The 14,379-nt window shown below is 52.4% G+C and overlaps 1 protein-coding gene across 5 annotated transcripts in view; it reads right to left on the minus strand.

The window, feature by feature from the left end:
* The window catches only part of RRBP1 (ribosome binding protein 1), a 78,247-nt gene that overhangs the window by 21,596 nt on the left and 42,272 nt on the right, over positions 1 to 14,379 (minus strand). For 2 of the 5 annotated variants that reach the window (XM_051613668.1, XM_051613664.1), the window contains exon 1: positions 5,786 to 5,885. The exons of 2 other annotated variants lie outside the window; for them this stretch is intronic. The gene's annotated coding sequence lies outside the window, so the exon portion shown is untranslated. Of the gene's footprint in view, positions 1 to 4,754; positions 4,837 to 5,785; positions 5,886 to 14,379 lie in introns of those variants that run through there. One more of the 5 variants, XM_051613665.1, reaches the window with a different exon arrangement.

Below are 14,379 nucleotides of genomic sequence, written 5' to 3' on the forward strand. Positions count from 1 at the left end.
AACAACAATTGGTGGGTGGCAGGGAGATGGGAAGAGGCAACAGCCTCTCTGAGCAGGGAGTTTCATATGGACATCTGTGTCTCCAAATGGCACCACACACTGAAAAGACAAACGCTCAAGATACACACGACACTGGTGCAGGCAACCTGCCTACACAGCCCCAGGTTTGTGTTCTTTTGCTAGGTGGCCTATGCACAGTGGTCCAGTCGTACCACAGTGACTGATATCACCAGCTGCAGCAATCAATTTCCAGAAGAATCAAAGAGGAGGAAGAAAAAAACAGGGATGCAGTCAGAGGCAGCCATGAGCAGCTACCCATTATGTGTCCAACAGGATGGTTTTGCACGACCCTAAGCAATACCTGCAGCCCTGTGGTAATGGCCTCAAAACTTAGGAAAACACAGAAAGCCCTATCGTAAGTTCCCATCCCCATGCTTAACTGTAAACATTATCAAATTTCCTCTTTAAGAGGTTGTGGGTTGAGGAGGGAGGGAGGGGCTGGAAGGGGAGGAGGCAAAAATAAGAAAAAAGCTAAAGGAGATCAGCATCTCTTCAAAACCTCAGTGCTTGCAGAGAGAGACCTCGGAGCCTTTTCCTTTCTAACAGCTGGAGCAGCAAACTGGCAGCCGAATCTACAGGTCAAAGCTGTTCGCACGGTGAGGGGGTGAGAGAGCAATGAAAAATGCTCCTCCAACACCTGAGCAGGGTGTGCAGAGCTGGAAGGAGCTGCAAAGTGGCTGTCTCCCACTGGAGATATCCCCCTGCCCAGGCAAGGATGGTTTAACCAGCAGCCCAGCTGTCCCTACTCCCTGCCTGTCCAAGCATCCCAGGTGAAGCAGGAGAGAGCTGGCAGGCAGGAGGGTTGTCAATGCCAGCTGGAACCAGTCTCCCCTGGCAGAGCCAATTTTCTACCCCGGGGCACCACTCAAGATCTCAGCTGATACTACAGGCATTGCTATTTCACCTCTGCCCTGGCCTTTTCAGATTTAAATTACCTCGGCCCACTCTATTCCAGCACATCTTGTGCCAAGTCACTCCCTTCTGACTAGGTAGCATCACTTCAGGATGGTCCCCACCAGGACAGGCAGATTATTCCTAACCTCCCGGGTGAAAAGGGCTGGATTTCTTCTCCCTGGCGGTAAATAATAAGTAGGGCTGGAGAACACATACCCATGACCTTATGCTTGTTTTAGGGCTACACCAAAGCACCCAGGAGCTGTTTCAGAGGCAGAACAAGGTGACCTGCATGCCTCACTCAGCAATCTCAACACATCAGTAAAAATAAACCCTTCCTGACCTCACACTGCTGCAGCTTCATATTTAGATAAAAGTTTGCTGTACCAGCTTAGGGCAAGGCCATCACGAAGTGCTGGCAAATGCACTCCAACCCCACCAGCTGCTACTGCCACCTCCAAAAGCAGCTGGATGGAGCCCATGGAGGAGGTGAACAGTGGAAAAAGCCCCAGACTTTCATTACAGAGGCACCCAGCACAGAGGATGGATGAGAGAAGATGGCACTATTACACAGAGACTGGGGTGGTCTCACACTCCATTGCTGTTGCCCCCGAAGCCCTTACATGCCGAACATTTTGAGACCCATGCTCCCTCCTCTCTGCAGGCAGTCTCACCCAGCCCCACTGCAGTAAAAGCTGCCTGTACCTTGCCTCCTCCCAGGCTTTACAGCCAGGGTGAGATAACGATACAGATTAGCATGAAAGTCCTTCCTAGCTACACACAAAAAAAAAAAAAAAAAATCAACCCTCTCCAAAACAAAACTAACACAAGAACAGCAGCCCAGATCACTAAGCTACAGGAGCTGCAGACCTGCTGGAAGAGCTGTCACAGCAGCTGGAGTTCATGAAAGCAGCTGAGATGCTCACACAGGCCATTCGCAGCTCCCACCACTGAACCAGAGAAATCCCTGGCTATTCTCAAGGACAGGGGAAAATTTGGAATGAAGAGCGAGATATCAACCAGCCAGCAATTATTCCCAGCAGTGCTATGATGGCAAAGGGAAGCTTTGGTCCTGTCTCAGTTCTTGTGCCCTGCAGCCTGTGGCACGGGGCTGGTACTGGCAGAGCCAGTGCTGACTCCAAGGAGCAAGTTCTACCAGTAGAGTTCCTCCTGCAGTCGAGACTTGGCACGGACCAGCCCAACAACTCATCCAGGGAAAAGCCTATCACTCCAACTGTGCAAAGAACGGTGGCAGGCTGTACACTGCCATACACACTTAAATCAAACCAGGCTGGCTTTTGGGGGATAAAGAAAAGTCTTCCTCTGGGAACTTCCTGATACATAAACACAAGAAGCAACACGCTGCAGCATTAGCATCAGAAGCAAAGCTCTGCTTCAGCACTTCCTGACCTCGCCACCTTTGCCCTTTGAAGGGCTGAAAGCTTGCTCCCAGATTTCGACAGCAAGACACAGTCCCCCCTCACAAGTGCACTGGCAGGAGCATGCCTGCCTTGGCCTTCGGCCAGAAAGCCCTCCACACTTCCCACCTGCACCAAGCCTTAGCCAGGACACGGAAAAATAGGGCACCAAAGGTACCACTGCTGGTCAGCTCGCAGATGCCCAGAGGATGGTTTTGCACATGTATGTTCAGCTCAATAGCCAGGCTTTCAAGACGTCAGCATCCTCCCCTCTGTATCCTCTGGTCCTCCACAGGACTTTGTCTCTACAATGGTATTTTTCAATGTGATGCCCGGGCTGCTTTGGGAGAAGGTTGTGTGCCTAAGGGGTGCAGCAACACCACCAGCTATGGGAGTCCACATTCAAAAAGTCAAGTTCACATCCAACATTGAGCACATTTACTTTCATGAAGTCTCTTGAGCAGGATCATCCTCTACTCCCCACCCAGCCAACACAGTGGAAATCATCAAATATCTCCATGTGCACACTCCTTCCCCAAAACAGATAAAGCTTTTCATCATCACCAGAACAGGAATAAGATGGACAAGTAGTATTTCACTTGGTCTCCTCATGTAAAGGAGCCAGCTGAAATGCTGTGCTCCAACTCTTCCGTTCCTGTGGCTTTTCTCATTATCCATCAAACTCCCCAACATCCCAGATAACAGCCAGGAGACCTGAACTCCCTTGCCAGCCTTCATGTGCAGTCACCTCTGTTTGCCCTGAGCAAAAGTCCAACTTGCCCTAAGGAAGCTAAACTAGTAAAGCACTCAGCCTTGCTGTTTTTTCAGCATCAAACAACTTCCAAGATGAACAAATCCATGGACACGAACTGTGACAGCATCGGGGTCACGCTCAGTGTCTTGTGGTCACGCTTGCCAGAGACAAGCTAGGTGTCAAAAACCAGGCTAAAGCCTTCCCAGCTGTTCAGCCTTTCTTTCCCCTCTGAAACTACTTCCACAAAATCCACAGGAATTCAGTATCTTTGCCATTCAACCCTGTTTTAAACCAGCCAGCCAGTTCAAGCATCAGGTGGGCAGAAGCAAAGAAAGATGCAGGTTGTGTTACAACTACTAAAACCTTAATTCTTTACACAGCCAAAGGAAAATGTATCTGTTATCCCCTCCTGGTCGGGATAGGCTCTGCAGATGGGAAAAGATGCTCTTTGCAAGCAGGACACTGCTCCCTCTGCAGTTCAAGGCTTGTACTTTGCCATGGTGTCAAGGTGGCATCTCAGGTTAGCCCAATGTAGAAGAGGTGATGGGGTGACAGGGCACAGAGAGAACAGGAATCACAGAATCACAGAATATAGAATTTTAGGGGTTGGAAAGGACCCCCAGAGATCATTTAGTCCAACCTCCCTGCCAAAGCAGGATCACCTAGGGCAGGCCACACAAGAACACACCCAGGTGAGTTTTTAAAGTCTCCAGAGGAAAGTCCACAACCTCTCTGGGCAGCCTATTCCAGTGCTCCATCACCCTCACAGTAAAGAATTTTCTCCTCGTGTTGAGAAGCACTTGTGCAGCTGGCTCTGCATAGCCTGCAGCAACACCTCCCTGTGAAGCACCTGCAGCTTCCTTTCCTTTACAGCACCTCCCAGCAGGTCAAATAAATAAATAAAATAAATAAATAAATAAAAAGCTTAACATGCACACACAAGTCAATCAAAGCTGGCTGCCCCAACACCCAGCACTGTTTGGGGAGGGGACTGCCTGGCCTTTGGTTTGAAGAAATGAGGTCTTGTCTCCTTGCCTACCCCTTGTCTACAGCTCCCCTTGCGAAAAGGCAGCACCAGGGCAGAACTGTGGTCAGGGACAGTGTTCCTCCAGCACAAAGGGGAGCAAGGGAGAGAGAACTGGGAGGCCTGATCCTCCCCGTAGCAGGGCAGCCTGGCAGCAGGGGAAGGCAGCAGCACTGCCAGCAGATAAAAGAACTGGTATTTCTTCTGGAGTTTCTCTCTCTGCCCTGTTGCAATAGAGAGATGTTTAAATACATTTTCTGCATAAGTGATTGTGCATTTCCAACGTCCTGACAGCATGAGTTACCCTACACAGCAACTCCAGATCAGCCACTGCAACAGTTACAGCTTGGCTTAATTGAACCTGTTTTAGTGCTCCCTTAGCTCTTGCAGTCCTTGGCCATGCTGCCTTCTGCCTTCCTAAGCCTCAGAGTCAAAAAAAAAACAACCCAAAAGGCAGAAAAACCACATATATTCACACAAGAAGGGCATAACACAGCTGCAGTTTGACCAATCTCTGCGGCGGCTATTACAAATTTTCTCTCCCCTCCCCAGCCCCAAGCAGCATTTCACCACCAGCCCTCGTCCACTTCTGCCTGAGGCTCACATCCCAGGTAGCACCCGCCTTGACCGACTCCTTCCAGCTGTTTCCCGGCGGTGCGGGCGGAGGGAGGCTGCTGGCATCGTTTCTGTGGAGAGGAAAGCTGACATTTCAGGCATCAGGGGAGGTTCCTCCATCGCACCCGGCCACGTGTGCAGCTGGACCGCTTCCCCAGCGGGGCGAGGAGAGGAGAGGAGAGGAGAGGAGCGGGGCGTCCCGCCGGAGAGCTGGCAACATCCAGTTTGCACAGACCCCAGGCTGGAGGGGGGGGGGGTCTCCGCTTGAAGGGTCGCTGCCTCTCTCCAAACGCTTCGGGCATCGCCTGACCCCGCGCTGCCGGAGGTCTCCCAGGGCTGGGAGAGATTTTGGGGGGGAAGGGGGAGGGGAGGGCTTAGTTAAGGGAAGGAAAATCAGTAAGGCACAACCGCCTGAGAGCTGTGACCTTTTCTAACCGCGCTTAATCAGATTAATGAATTTCATCAGGCCGGAGCTCGGGTAGGGGGAATCGGTGTGTGCGCTGCGGGGTAAGCGGCGATGCCCGGGAGGGGGTCGGCGGGCGGGGACACGGACGGGAACGGGGGCCGAAGGGTCCGGGGTCGGCGGCCGCTCCCTCCCTCCCTCCCTCCCCCGCTGCCCTCCCTCCCTCCCCCGCTGCCCTCCCTGACCGGCCGCACACGCCGCCATTCCGCACCGCCCTGGCCGAGCCGCGGGCCATTCATCCGCCCGGCCCTCCAGCAAACGTGGCCAGACCCCAGACCCGGGATCCCACTCCCCTACCCCCCGCCGCCCCTTCCCCGCTCCAGGCAGGACATCCCTCCGCGCCTGGGAGCGGCCGGGCGAGGCGGCGGGGACGTGTGCGGGTGTTCCCACCCCGCTCCACGTCTGCTGACAGCAGCGGGGCGGGGGGGGGTGGGGGGGAGCGTTGGGGGGGGTCCCCTGGCAGCGGGGGGCAGGCGGTGGGGTCCCACGGGACGATGTCCCCGCGTGGAAGGGGAAGGGGCAGGGAGAGGGAGGGTGGCCAGCCACCGCCTACCCACCCGTGCCGGGTCGCGGTCCCTCCTCGCCGCCGCGGCCGTGTGGAGTCGTGGCACTTTCCGCCGCTGTCTCGCCGGGCTTGGCCGCCCCGTCCCGCTCCGCCCCGTCCCGTCCCGTCCCGCCCCACCGCTCCGCGCCGCGCGGCGGGGCCCACTCAGCGCGGCGGGGCGGGCCGGGAGGGGACGGGGCGGAACGCACCGCCCCGGCACTGTGGGGCGTGTAGTCCTCGCTTCACGCCCGCGGGGGAAGGGCTCCTTTCCTCCCTCCCCGTCGTGGCGCAGCCTCGCCCGGAGCGGGACCCGGGCCCTCAGGCAGTATCCGGCTGCGGCGCGGCGAGGCAGCGGGAGGGTTGGTACCGAGCGCCTCGGGATGGGGGAACCTCGCAGACCTCTGCCCCGGCGGTGCCGCGGCTTGAATTGCCAGGGATCGGGCTGCGCCGGCTGTGGCTGCCCGCCTGGCACAAGGCACAGCTGGGAGAGGACAGATGGGAAACCTGGAGAGGTCTCTGCAAGGGCTGGGGATGCTGGTTCATGCTCTGGACCCTCCTCAAGTGCTGGGTGCAGGCAACACGAAGCAGGTGGAACCCTGAGGTGCTGTGTGGTTAAACCAGCGATGGGTCGGGTCCATCACCCAGCAGCTTGTGGGTCCCACAGCGATGGCAAAACCATGCCCAGAGCTGTTGATCATGGCCAGCATCACCCAGCACGGTGGCTGGGCCAGGCATGCCTCGTGGCCTGGCCGTGACCTCCTGTGGTGAGACAGAAAACATTCATAGAATCTTCGAATCATTTTGATTGGAAAAGACCTTTAAAACCATCGAGTCCAACCCTTAACCTGACTCTACCAAGTCCAGTGCTAGACCATGTCCCTAAACACCACATCTACACATCTTTTAAACACTTTCAAGGATGGTGATCCAACCACCTCCCTGGGCAGCCTATTCCAGTGTTTGTTCATGCTTTCAGGGAAGATGTTACTTCTAATATTCAATCTGTCCTCTGGCACAACTACAGGTCATTTTGTCTCATTCTATTGTTATTAGGGAGAAGAAACCAACCCCCACCTCACTACAGCTTCCAAAAGTGGAGGTGTATTGCTCAGGTGCCTGTTTGCACCAGCAGGAGCTCGCTATCTGGGAGTGATTTGGATGCCTGAGTACTTTGAAAATGAAAAGGAAAGGGCTGGAAGGGACTTCAAGTTGGAAGGGACTAAGTGTTAGGCTGAACTGTTGGAAAAGATCCAGGGCACTCTGGGAGATGCTGTACTCTGCCAGTCTGTGCTGTAGGAATATGAGAGCCACCTCTGACCGAAGGCACATCTCCCCAGGAATGTGCCTCCATAACCAACCAAGCTCCCAGACACCCAACCAAGCTGGCAGAGCAGAGGTTTGCTGCCTACTCAGTAATTCAGAGATTACACTGGCTGCACTATTCACCTAAAACTGCACAAAAGGCCTGGGCTTGGGTGGGAATATGTCTCCCATGCCCCCATATCTTCAGCCAAGCTCAAAGCTGTCTCTCCCTTTCCCGCTCTTCCCTTGCCACATCATGGTGCACACTTTCATTTCTGCACTTGCTAGGCACTGACAGTGGATTAAGAAATTATTTTGCTACCGAAGTGGCTGTGAAGGAGCGATAATTTGACATCACCAGGCACACTGTAGGGATCTTCCAGCCTCCTGCTACGTCTCTCCTTGCAGCCTGTTATAGATGCTTGGGGCACCTTTGTTATTGCATTTCAGTGGCCAGATCTTCTCATGGGCTGGCAATCCAGGCTGCTTTCCATGGCCTCCCTGGGATTTACGTTGGCTTGCACGGCACCGTTGCCCCTTGAGGAGAGAACAAGCTGTGCTATTGAGGCCGGGCTAGGGATGGGCAGCAGGTCCTGCCCTCAACCTGGTACATGTCAACACAATGGCAAGGAGAATAAGTGACTGTTTCATGCAGGCTGATGTGATGGAAAAAGAGAAAAAATATCCTAATGAAGCAACATTTTTGCCTAATTATGAAAATACAGCTTCTGCAGAGGGACCTGAAATAGGGACAAACACTTCTATTCTCAGCACTCGTGAGAAAATTGAGACTTTTTTGGAGTTTCTACGTGTTGCACGCAAACCAAGCAGGGCAGGGCTCCCTCCCACAGGCAGGACCTGGACAGGCAAGAGCCAGAAATGCAAAGGATGGCTGTAGGCAGAGAGTGATCCAATGTTCAGCCCTTCAGGAAAAGGTACAAAGGTTTGTACCCAGCTCTACCTCCGTCCTCCCAGGAGCATCAGCTGGTTAAACCCACCAAGGACCTTCTCAGACTGAAGGGCTCAGAAGCAGGAATATGGGATCTGAACCACACCAATGTCCCAAGCCCCACAGGTCCCCATTTCCCCAGCTGCAACCATGGTGGAGCAGGGAGCCAGGCACCCTGCCCAACCATGTGCCTTGCTGTGAGCATCCCAGGGGGCCGGGGGACTCATCTCATACCTGCAGCACATGGTAGATACAGGGCTGGGCTCACTTGAGTGCTCTTATCAAAACTTTTGCCATTTGCCCTGAGTACTTCATTATTCACTGGGGCAGGGACTGGCACACACTGCCCCAGCCAAGCACCCGTAGCACAGGGGAGTGGGTTTATTCTTATTGTCTTTGGCCAAAGGAAGAATTGAGTGTCTGCTTCAGAGTGGAAAAACAATAAGGGCAGAGCGTGGAGAAATGCACGGTGTGGGGTGAAACCCTGGGCAGGCAGAGCTGGGATATGAACCTGGGTGTCCTCTGCCACCACTGCACAGATGTGCTCAGAGGATGTGCTCCCTCCCCAGCTGTGTTTTGGGTCTGTGAACATACATCCAGACCCCTCGCTCACCCTCTGCTCACATACACCTAGATGATTCAAAGCCAGTTCACACCACAGCTCTCCTTTCAACAATCCCCAGCCAACAGCTGGTCTATTCTTGGATCTTTACTCCCACTTTGAAAGACTTCAAGCTTATACCTCCTGCTAGGGTGCTACCCTCTGATTCGTGCACTGTGCTGCTGATCCAGGCCATGGAGTCCTATATTATCAGTGTAATATGCCTTCACCCTGTATCATAGAAGTTCTCTCTAACTACTAGTTCTCCCAATTTCTGCCCAGAGGCAGCATTCAGCTCAAATCCAGAGGTCTGTGTACCCTGTTGTTAAAACAACCAAAGCACTGGCTAGTATCCACGGTTGTCCTCACTGCTATAAAGTTTTTCTTGGGTTCAATTTGCAAATCCTTTGCTCCAGCTCAAATTCTTCAGTTCCTAGTTATTTTTGCATCCACAAGTCTTTGGCTGTCGGTGAAGAAACTGTTGTTTAACCCTGGAACTGCTCCAAATCTTTCCACTGGATGTATTAGTTATCCTAAATTCATAACCATTGGCTGGGGTATTTTTAGCTCTGCACAGCGGTCATGAAACAAACCCTGCCACAAGGCAGGGCGACTGTCTGCAGGACTCCCCACCGTCCCTCACAGCCCTGGTCCTTCTGAAGGTCCAGGCTCAATCATGCAGATGTGACCACAAAAGTCTACCTGGGGAGCCAGCTGGGACTGTGACCAAGCATCTCAGCCTGTCCCATGTGATCGGCGTCCAGGCTGCAGCTGAACACGCAGATGGGCACAGCTTGTGTTTTCTCACAGGAGAGCAGTCAGCTCTGTCCAGGCTCAGCGGTGCATTTCAATCCAGAGCCCTTTGGGAGGTGGGGAGGTGCCTGCCAGCCTCTGTGGGACACTTAAGGCTGCAAAAAAATGCCACAGAAGCTGGTAGGAGCAACAGCAGAGGAGTCCTTTGCTCCAGATCTGGCTGCTGCCTTGCACTGTGGACACAATGCTATGTTGTCTACCAGCTGGACTGATCCTCCAAGCAGCCCCACATTTACACTCGATCCCTTTGGAGACTATGGAAGCAGCCTCCTCTTTTTTTTTATAAGAGCAGAGTTGGTATATCTGGCCTCCCCTCAGCTCTCTCCCAGCCCATGTGCCTTGTCAAGTGCTTGGTGATCTGGGTTTCATACGCTGCAGCTCTGCTCCAGCCATGGAAACTGGAGGTGGGTGCTGCAGCAGCGTGGGGCCACAGTGCAACCACAGGGAGTGGCAGGAAGAGCTCCTGGGTCACTGCTCCCTCTCCTTACCCATGTTTTTGCAGTGGCATCGCTGAGGATTGGATTAGAAAATGTACCATGCCATAGCTGGGGCTGCTTCTGAAGTAGGGTATGCCCTGGCCTCCCCCTTTTTCAACCCAATTCATTCCCAATTGGGAAATGCCACTTGAATATGAAATATGAACAAAGACATGCAGAAGACCCCCACCTCCGTATGCTGGCAGCCAGGGACCATTGGGACAGCCCAGTTCCCAGAGGGCACTAAACCCCTGTGTCTCAGCAGCTGGGCCTTGCCCTGGGTGTTTGTAAAATAACACTTTTCCAAGGGCACTCATGGTGTTCACCTCTCATATCCCTATTCCACTGCTTCCCCATGCCCACAGCCCTGCTCTGTAAGATGCCCTGAATGCTGATGGAAGGCGTGCTAGCTGGTGAGGCTGGGAGTTGGAAGTGCCCCTTGAGAGGTCCACATAGTTCCCAAAAGCTTCTGTCATTCCCCAGCGAGGTGTTTGCCACCATGCTAACAATCTCCAAGCAGCTGGTAGTCACTTAGCCATGGAGGTGCACCCACCCAGCCTGCCTTTCCAGTGGAAAAAATGCAGTTGCACTGCTGCTGAAGATGGGCATCATGTTCCCCCAGAACACAGCTAGCCCAGAGTTTGGTGGAAGCCAAGTCCCTCAGGTGGCTTCCAGCCTGGGGATCTCTCATGGGCTGTATGGTGGGTTGACCCTGGCTGGATGCCAGGTGCCCACCACAGCTGCTCTATCGCTCTCCTCCTCAGCTGAACAGGGGAGAGAAATAGAGATAAGGAAAGGGAGAGATCATGAGCAGTTACCAGTGTGGGCAAAACACTCGACTCAGTGAAGTTAGTTTAATTTAGTAGCAATCAGATCAGACTAATATAATGAGAAATAAACCCCAAATCTTAAAGCACCTTCCCCCCACCCTCCCTTTTTCCTGGGCCCAGCTCCACTTCTGATTTCTCTTCCTCCTCTCCCCCAGCAGTGCAGGGAGATGGGGAATGGGGGTTGTGGTCAGTTGTGGTCTTTGTCCCTCCTTGCTCCTCAGGGGAGGACTCCTCACACTCTTTCCCTGCTCCAATGTGAGTCCACAAAGTCCTCTAACATGAGCCCTTCCCACAGACTGCAGTTCTTCAGGAGCCACTCTAGCATGGGTCTGTTTCACAAAGTGCAGCCCTTCAGGGACAGACTGCTCCAGCATGGGTCCCCCACAGGTTCACACAAGTCCTGCCAGCAAACCTGCTCCAGGCTGGGCTCCTGTCTCCAAGAGTCCACACATCCTGCCAGGAGCTTGCTCCAACACAGGCTTCCCATGGGGTTACAGCCTTCTTTGGGCATCCACCTGCTCTGGTGTGCAGTCCTCCACGGGTTGCAGGTGCATATCTGCTCCACCATAGACCTCCATGGACTGCAGGGGGGGCAGCCTGCTTCACCAAGGTCTTCATCATGAGCTGTAGGGGAATTTCTGCTCCGACACCTGGAGCACCTCTTCTCCTACTTCTTCATTGATCTTGGTTTCTGCAGAGTTGTTTCTCTCACATATTGTCATTCCTTTCTCCAGCTGCTGTTGTGCAGTTTTTCCTCCCCTTCTTAAATATGTCATCACAGAGGTGCTACTACTGTTGCTGATGGGCTTGGCCTTGGCCAGAGGCTGGTCCATTTTGGAGTCAGCTGGCATGGGCTCTATCAGATATGGGGGAAACTTCTGGCAGCTTCTCTCAGAAACCACCCTTGTAGCCTGGCCCCCTCCCGGGAAGAAGGGAGGGGTGGGGAGAAGGCATTTTTAAGGTTTTGGTTTATTTTTCATCATCTTACTCTGATTTGATTGCTACTAAATTAAACTGATTCCCCCAAGTTGAGTCTGTTTTGCCCCCCACCCCATTACAAAAAACTTATCATGCAAACCCAACACAGGCTGGAAGAAAGTGCTGATATGGTACACATGAACTTTGGAGGTGAGACCCCAGGAATTGGCAATAACATCCTGTGAGTTGCAAACCAAGTTTGGGACAAGCCTCTTCCCTCTGAGAAAGGAATAACAATTATATAGGAGGAGAATTGCTCCTGGTCAGCTGGGGTGACATGTAGGACCTGAGGATGTCCATCTTTCTCCAAAGTCAGAGAAGGAGTGGATATCTCATGAGTGAAGCAGTTAGACCCTGAGGACAAGATGGAATTCATTAGTCCCAAGGGCAAGATCATGTACCTGGAGTGATGATGAAGACCAGGGGTATCCTTGAGCAGGAAGGGACTGAAGGACAGAAAGACCCGAGCGTGTTCAGTTAGGAGTGTTCATGGATCAAGAGAGAAACCTGCAATCCCAGAAATTCCTCCAGAGTCCTGGTGCCATTGTGCTGGATTTACCCAGTGGGAGCCCTGTTATGGCCGGGAGGGAAGAAGAAATGATGCCGCAATAATGTGATGCTCATGATGAGGCCAATGGGCAACACAGGATGTTGCCTGCAGTTCCAGTTGCTTGTTTTCAAAGAAGGAAGCTAAACCCTCCAGGAGCAGCTGCTAGGTATGGCCCAAGGGGCCATGGGGAAATGGAGACCTGGAATTATGAAGGAAACAAAGAATTTAGCTATTCATCTTACCAAAATGAAGGTTGAGAGGGATCATGAAGAGAAGCATGGTGGGGAAGAAGAAAGAGTTGAGTCTGTGGACTCCCTGTGGACAGGGAACAAAGTAGGTACCAAACCACAGGTTTTCAACCTGCAAAGCAAGGTATCTGATGGGGCTTTTTTGTTCCTTGTGCACATAGGGAGTGTGAGCACAGAGCTGCAACAGAGTGAACATATTTATGAAGAGGATGTCACAGCAGAACTGTCCCTGTTGGAGCCATCAGCTGCATGACCTAGAGGCTGCTGGTCATCCCTGACTAAGTGGAGGTCCACCTAGTCATGAGGAGCACATCTGTACCTAATTCTTTCCCTTTCCTTTCCAGCCACTCTAGCCTGCAGAAATGGCAATCAGAAGCCAAGAGTTCAATAACTTTTTCTTTGGGCCCACTGATGATCAAAATATTACAGAAGTAGATGGCCTTGATGAGGAGATTAGTGTTAAATTAGCTGATGGAGAATGTAACTTCTTTCTTTCCTCCCCAGCTATTTCCCATGTTGCCCACTGGCCTCATGAAGAACATCACTTCTTGCAGCATTCTTTCTTCTTCCCTCCTGACCATAACAGGGCTCCTACTGTGCAAGTCCATCTGAAGCCTGGTGGAAGATCGCTCCTGACTGTTTCAAGGCATGATGGCATGCACTTTGCAAATATCCAGGTGGTTCATTAGTTCCTCCATCCCTCTTTGGAGATGTTTTAAGCAGAGTTTACACTTGTTCTGCCAAATAATTAATTTAAAACCAATTATCTCCACAGGGGGAGGGTTGTGAAGCTACACCACCTCCCATGGCTCAGCCAGCAATGAATGAGTGTTAACCAGCTGATTTTGGTCCCAGGGACACATCTTCTGGGGATAAGACTTAACACCACAGAGGTGTGCCAAGCAGTACCTTCAGCTTCTCAGGGCATGCCCAACTAGACCCACACTGCAAGGAGCTCCTGCTCTCCATGGCATACAGGAGCCCCTGATTAATTGCTCTGTGTGTGTGTGTTTATCTTGTTCGTACTTGGAAAATATTTCAGATTCTACTCTTAATTTTCATAGAATCGTAGAACTGTTTGGTTTGGAAGGGATCTCAAAGAACCAACGTCCCTGCCATGGGCAAGGACACCTCCCACTAGACCAGGTTGCTCTAAGTCTCATACATCCTGACCTTGAACACCTTCAGGGATGGGACATCCACAGCTTCTCTGGGCAACCTGTTCCAGGGTCTCACCACCCTCATAGCAAAGAATGTCTAAGCTAAATCTACCCTCTTTAATTTTGAAACTGTCACTCCTCATTCTATCACTACATGCCCTTGTAAAAAGTCCCTCTCCAGCTTTCTTGTAGGGCCTCTCCAGGGTTTTCTCCCAGAACTTCACATTGATTCCATTCAGAACAATCCTTGTTGGCAGAAACAGGAGTGTGACTGGCAGAGGGATATGCTAGGTGGGTTCAGACCCATCTAGTCAGGGTGGCTTGAGATACCAGAGGTGTGCATCTTAAGTTGTGCCAGAAGTTAATATTCTATCTGCTATGATGGCAAGGAAGGAGATGCACGATTGTACCAGCTGCTCCTGGTCTCTGTCCTGAACATGCCATGGTCCACAAAGCCTCACATCAAAGCTTGGGCTGTTTGAAAGTTTCCACACAGGCACTGGAGAGCTGCAGGGCTGTAAGAACAGCTCTCTTTAGTCTCAGCATCAGCCTGAGGTAGACTGAGCATAGCTGGATCCACCCCAATATAAGCTGCAATGCTGTGGAAAGGATTTCATGGAAAGCTGTATCACTGTGCCAGAGCAGGCTTGCAACAGGAAAAGCCAGCCTAAGGGCAAAGCCAGGAACACAAGCTAATTTG

The sequence above is a fragment of the Apus apus genome, chromosome 3 (assembly GCF_020740795.1).
Source record: "Apus apus isolate bApuApu2 chromosome 3, bApuApu2.pri.cur, whole genome shotgun sequence".
In the NCBI taxonomy this organism is placed as follows: domain Eukaryota; kingdom Metazoa; phylum Chordata; class Aves; order Apodiformes; family Apodidae; genus Apus; species Apus apus.